This window comes from Camelus dromedarius, chromosome 7 (genome assembly GCF_036321535.1).
Source record: "Camelus dromedarius isolate mCamDro1 chromosome 7, mCamDro1.pat, whole genome shotgun sequence".
NCBI classification, from domain to species: domain Eukaryota; kingdom Metazoa; phylum Chordata; class Mammalia; order Artiodactyla; family Camelidae; genus Camelus; species Camelus dromedarius.
Window position 1 is genome coordinate 56,555 of NC_087442.1, and position 6,204 is coordinate 62,758.

The following is a 6,204-nucleotide window of genomic DNA, read 5'->3' on the forward strand; positions in this document are numbered from 1 at the left end:
CCTTCTTCTATCTAGTTGGTAATTTGCAAGGAGGTCAAGATAGTCTTAACATTTCAAGTAAGAAAGTGAAATCACCTTGGTAAACCAGATGAAGGAAAAACCAAGTGGAAAGGGGCCTCCCATCAGAGATTATGTGCATTTCCTTGGATCCTCTGTGTGTAAGGCCTTTGTGCTTTGGAGATGGATGGCCTGGGCCCCACCTCCATCACCAGTAGTTAGTATTAGAAAAGTCACTCCTCTTCCAGCTTCAGCTTCCTCATCTGTCAAGCAGGGAACCAGTAAAGGCATCAACTTCACAAAGGGGCTGTGAGGGTTAAAGTAAATGAGGTAATTACTGAGTAGTGCGCCCAGTACGGTGTCGGGCACCTCCAACCCCCACTGTCATCACTGTCAGCATCAGGGCCTTGCAGCGGCTGCATAACACACTGGGTGTGGTGTACACAGGCGTGTTTAACAGCACCCGCTGAATGAACAGATGCTCTAGTTCACTGGGAAATTGTGCCAGTGTGGGGAATGGCAGGTCTTCTGGACCCTTCAGGAACCTGACAAAGTGTAGCTGCTGGACCTCTGACCCATCTTCTCTCTGTGTAATTTTATGAACTTCTCTCTCTGGGTCCACCTTAAGCAAAATTCTAAAGCTGGTGATGTTTTTCTTTGGGCTTTACTATATTTCCCTTATTCTCCCTTTCCCTGGAGTCGAAGCTCCTCCCGCCCTCTCCCAGTGCTTCCTTCTCAATGAACATTTCCTTTCAACTGAAACTTGCCTCAGTAACTATCTCAGTGGAAAGGTCTCACCATTCAGTCAAACTAAAGAATTAAGTAAGTTTGCATTTCATCAGCCCTCAGTGCCTTAATCCAAAAGAACATGCCTTACTGTGTAATCTCATGCTTTGAGGAAAGTGGGTGAGTAGGCACGTGGACATTCGTGGCTGAGCTTCACCGGAGTCATCAAATCAGCAGCAGGATGCATGCAGGTGAGATCATGGAACCCACCAGTTCTCATGTTTATCCATCATTATACTGGGTTGAAGAGTGTCCTCTCAAAACTCACATCTTATTTAAAAAGATGGTCTTTGCAGATATCATTAGGATGTAAGTTAAGATGAGGCCACGCTGGGCTAGGGTGGGCCCTTAATTCAACCACCAGTGTCCTTATAAGAGACCAGAGACAGATGCACAGACACACGGGGAGGAGAGGCCATGAATACAGGCAGATGAGAGTTATGCTCCATGCTGAGGAGTGATTCTCCCCAGAGCCTGCAGAGGTGGTGTGACTCTGAGGACACCACGCTGCTGGGTTCGGGGCTCAGGACTGTGAAAGAAATGAATTTATGCTATTTTAAGCCACCTAGTTGGTTGCAATTTGTTAAGGCAGCCCTGGGGAACTTAATGTAAACATCTACTAAGTACTATGTGTGGGACAGGAGCCTGGAAAAATATGAACAACTGGCCACTGGCATTGAGTGTTCCATAACATGGTGAAAGACGAGGAGCTGTGGACATCTGTGCCCCCTTCCCACAGCCCTGGGAGGCTGAGTAAATCTGAATTCTAACCTCCTCAGCTGGGCACCGCAAGGTGGATGGTGCAGACATCTTTTCCTTGCACGGAGCAGTTGCTGAGCTGAGCTGGGCTGAGCACTGTGGCCTGGGTCACGAGTGGGGCAGAGGGCATGACCGGTGATGCAAAGACAGGGGGTCACCTGACAGGACACCACTGCCCGTGGTGACCTATGTAATGAAGTGCTCCAGGTCACACCACAACCCGAAATACAGGTGACGGAGCCTTGGGTGGGAAAACAGGGCTGGGGTCACTGCATGGAATGAACATCTGTGTCCCCCCAAAATCTGTATGTGAAACCTTAATCCCCAGGTGACAGTGTTTGGAGGTGGGGCCTTTGGGAGGAGACCACGGCATGAAGGGTATCTCTCCCAAATGAGATTATGAAGGAGGCCCCAGAGAGCCACTTCCCCTTTACCACACACACTGCACAGCGAGAAGAGGGCCACCTGGGCACCAGGACCTGGGCCTCCTCCAACATGTACCCTGCTGGCGCCCTGATCTCAGACTCCTGTCCTCCAGAACCATGGGAAATACGCGTGTCGTTAGCTACGCTCTAGTGTCTGCACCCTCTCCGTGGTCCCAGGCCAGTAGTTTGGAGCCAGGACAATCGCTGCCCAGGTGGTGGGTGTGTTGGTGTGTAGGGCACGAAGCACCACCTGTGTTATGTTTGACAAAGGAAACAGAATTTCATGCGTTCATCACACAAATGAGGACATGGAGGCCCAGAGACACTAACTTGTTGAGGTGACGGTAGTGTCAGATTTGGAGTTCAAGGCCAGATTCTGTGATGCCAAACCCAAGCACTGGGGAAAGAAGAAAAACTACCAGACAACAAATGACACCACAGCGGGGGCGTCTACACGAACCCTGGTCCCGGGCTGGACAAGGCCGTCACCTGCCACCTCGTTCAGTCCTCTCAACAAACCACAATGGTTGGTATTTTTTCACTAATTCAGTGCAACATTGAATTGTACTGAATTGTTATAGCGACTTGAGTCATAACAGTCCAAAGTGTGGTCAGTATTCTCTGACTGAGAAGACCCGCATGTGCGTAACGAGCGGAAATACGCTTCAGCTTTTGGAAGTTTCACTTACGTAAAAGAGGCGTGTGCAGCCCATGTTAAACAAATACACCCTCCCTGTATAATGATTCTGAGCCGGCCATTCACCCAACAACTCGGTGTTCTGACTGCTGTGTGGTGTTCTGTCCCTGCTGGGTTGTGTTCTGACTCTGTCGCGTGGTGTTCTGTCCCCCCTGCTGTGTGGGTGGGGCCGAGACGGGCTGTGGCCCCTGTGTCAGGAAGCGGTCCTGGACCTGTGTCAGGAAGGAGAAGGAGGACCCGCTTCTCCACAACCTGGCGGAGAAGGAGATGCAGCCACAGAGAAGTGGGCGGGGAGTGGCCTGGAGACATGGCCCCCAGGAGCAGATGGGAGCAGAGTGCAGGTTAGCGTTCCTTATCTGGGGAATTACTCTGGCCTGAGCGCCTGGGCAGCGGTTTAACCTAAAGGAAAAGTCGACGACTGACGATGGAAGGGTGTGAGAGGGAGAGTGGGATGTTCTTGTGGAGGAGGGAGCTGCCTCAGGGGCACGGAGGCCCCACCCTCTCAGACGGGACCAAGCAGCCCGTAGAGCGCGAGGGCTCAGGAGCAGCAGGTGGGCGGGTCCGGCTCCAGTCTGGCCACTCATTTCCCTCATGACACGAAAGTGAGCCGTGGCAGGGGTGTGACGGCAGGAGATGCAGGCCACAAGAAAGGCGGCACGTGAGACCGTGGTCCTCGGGCAGAGGGCTCTGTGCACAGAGGCAGGGGACCACTCAGCATGTTGTGGTAGGGCATCAGACAGACCAGCGGGGTCCACTCGGGGACCTGTGGGCAGAGAAGGCAGCAGGTCTACAAGGCCCCCGCTCGCCCAGGAAGGAGGTGGGGGCAGCTCCGACTGCAGCTGAGGCAGGACGTGTCTCGGGGTGGAGGCAGTGTTACACAGAGCACACAGGGCTCCGGGAGGCCTCCTTGCCCCGCACCTGGGCAGCGCCATCACGGGGGCTTGCTCCAGACGTGGGGTGACTCCCACTCTGCCAGTTAGTAACTCGGTGACCTCAGCACCAAGGTGCTCATCTGGAAAGGGAGTGATAATGCTACTGACTTCGAGTTTGTTATTGATGCTGGAGAAATTATTAGGTACATTTTAAGGTATGAAAGATCCATTTGATAACTGTTAGTTATGATTATTTTTAAAAGTCCAGTTTTCACAATGAGGATGAATCTCCTCCACAGTGTGCTGTTTCATCGTTTCCCAAAAGGGAAGATGGATATTCTGAGAAAATTGTCAAGTATTGAGAAAGGCACTAAACCGAAACTCTGACCAGCTTTACAATAGCAGGTTAGTGTTGGAAACGATTCTTCACATTGATTCTTCACATTGTGTGTACACAAGCTCACACACACGCACACACATGCATGCACGTATACACACACACACACACACACACACACACTCAGGCACACGTGGGGCCGTGCCCATGCAAAGAGTTTGCACCATGTGCTTTAGCGGGTGGAGGAGCTATCAGGTCACACCCTGCAGACCCGAGAGTCTGTCATTAAGTGTCTTCCTCTCCTGAGCACTGCTGCACCCCCTCCTTCTCTGTTTTACAATTTGACTCTATTTTTCAAAATAGAAGAGAAATCTGTCACCAGCTGAAGACTTGAGACTGCTTTTACGGCTGAGGCCCATGGAACTCAGCTGCCACATCTCCAGTTTTCATCTCCTCACTAGGCCACAACTCAGCCTTCCTGGTGGTGCTGCTGCCGATCTGTTACCTGCTGCACTGCTGGGATCTGGCGTTGACCACAAGCAGAGGAATTGCCGATTACAAGGATCACCATATATTTTCTGGACCCCGCATGTTCTGTAACTGGAATGGACATGGTCTCGCTCACGCTCTAACCACCGATGAAGCCAGGAGACCACAGCAATGGACAGATCGCCTAAGACTTAGCCCCTATGGAAGCAGAGCTAAGACAATAACCTAAGACTTACAGGTCTTATTCTAGTTGTGTGGATACATATGTATTTTATTAACACCTAATACACGCTTGTTGAAGAAAAATTAGAAAATTCACTTGAGTGAGAATCACACATAAAATACAACGAGTCTCCCACTACCGGGAGAGCCACTGCCGACACTTCAGTGTGTTCCTTCCACCCCTCCATCCACACCCAGCCCTGCGCAGATGGACTCAAGTTTGGACAATGCACCTGTGACTTCTCACTTCCGTATTTAATAATAAAATGTAGGCTGATGCAGACTCAGCCCATCCACAGCATTAACCACACGGCCTGTTCATGCTAATAAGCACACTTCTACAACGCCACATTTGTGGCTTCACAATATTATTATTTAAGCTGAATTTCCTTAATTGTTGCCCTAGGATATATGCCTTGAAATAATAGTTCTGGGTAAAGAGTTGGATCTTCTCCCAAGGCTTTCACTGTGCCCTAACAAATTGTCCTGCAGAGACTGCACCCGCGTCCGAGTGTCCGCTCAAACTCTAGCCAGCGCTGGGGATTACTGTATTCCCAATATTCTCCATTTTCATAGTCAAAAAGAACCGTTTTTAAAAACAACATTTCTTCTAGCATTTTCAATAGCCTTATTTTAAACTGCAAAGCAGAAGTAGTATAACTAAATAAAAACAAATTAAGGGAAACGGCAAGGATGTAGGGTTTGGAAATGTGTTCTGGCGTATCACCACAATGACAAGAAAAAGTGGTTCATATTAATTCAAGAACTTCCAATGCATTATAGCTATTTTTATTTAGATAAACATTTCAATACCATGCTAAGCTCAATGCTTTTAAGTCTCATGAATTTTTTTTGATTTAAGGAAATACCAGGAAATTTTACCCACTCTATCTGGTCCCATTTCAAACCATGGAACATTAATGCTCTTTTACTTTATAAGCAGCACTAACTGTATCTTTTCTTTTTCAATTTTGTATTCTGAATGTTTTTTAATCACTGAATTTATCTAAGGAAAGAGGCACAGACATTCTTCACACATATAAAATAGTTCTGAAAGCATTTCAGTCTTTAGAAATGTAATTCATGTCTGTGATTTGAGGTGAAATTACCAGGTGCTTGAGCAGAAATCAAGATAACTCCTAGAACCGTAAGCTGAGGTAGGCAGCTGAACGTATGTGTGCAGAGCCTTTAAGTAAGAAATCTTTACTGTGTATTTTAATGCCTACTTTTCCCTCATAGTTTCATTGGTTCAAACCTAAAGCACAAGTTCACTCCTTGAGCTTTCAGAAAACCTGAACAAGATCTGCCTTGACAACTTAGAACATGATCTCCCATCACCCAACATTTGTCTCAGTCTGGACTCCGCCATGACTCACCACCGGCATCGTCCCTGCTTCCTGAGGGTTGAAGGGACACATGACAGGTGATGCCTAGCTGGGTGTCAGCTTGAAGAAGATGCCAGAGAAACATGAAATGTAGGTCATTCCTCGAGTGAATTGTAGATGAGGAGACCAGATCAAAAACTACAGCAAGGCAAAAAGTGGGGCCTTGGCAATGATCCCCTGGATGGGAGGCAAACTCTGACCCACATCTGGCCTGTGCCCAGTGTGTCCATGGAGG

General features: G+C 48.7%; 1 long non-coding RNA gene across 1 annotated transcript; it reads left to right on the forward strand.

Moving 5' to 3' along the window:
- The first annotated feature begins 2,727 nt into the window (after positions 1-2,727).
- LOC135321724 (uncharacterized) lies at positions 2,728-5,294 on the forward strand. The gene is made up of 3 exons (XR_010381759.1): positions 2,728-3,005; positions 3,836-3,941; positions 4,237-5,294. It is a non-coding gene; the product is annotated as an uncharacterized LOC135321724 (long non-coding RNA).
- The last annotated feature ends 910 nt before the right edge of the window (positions 5,295-6,204 follow it).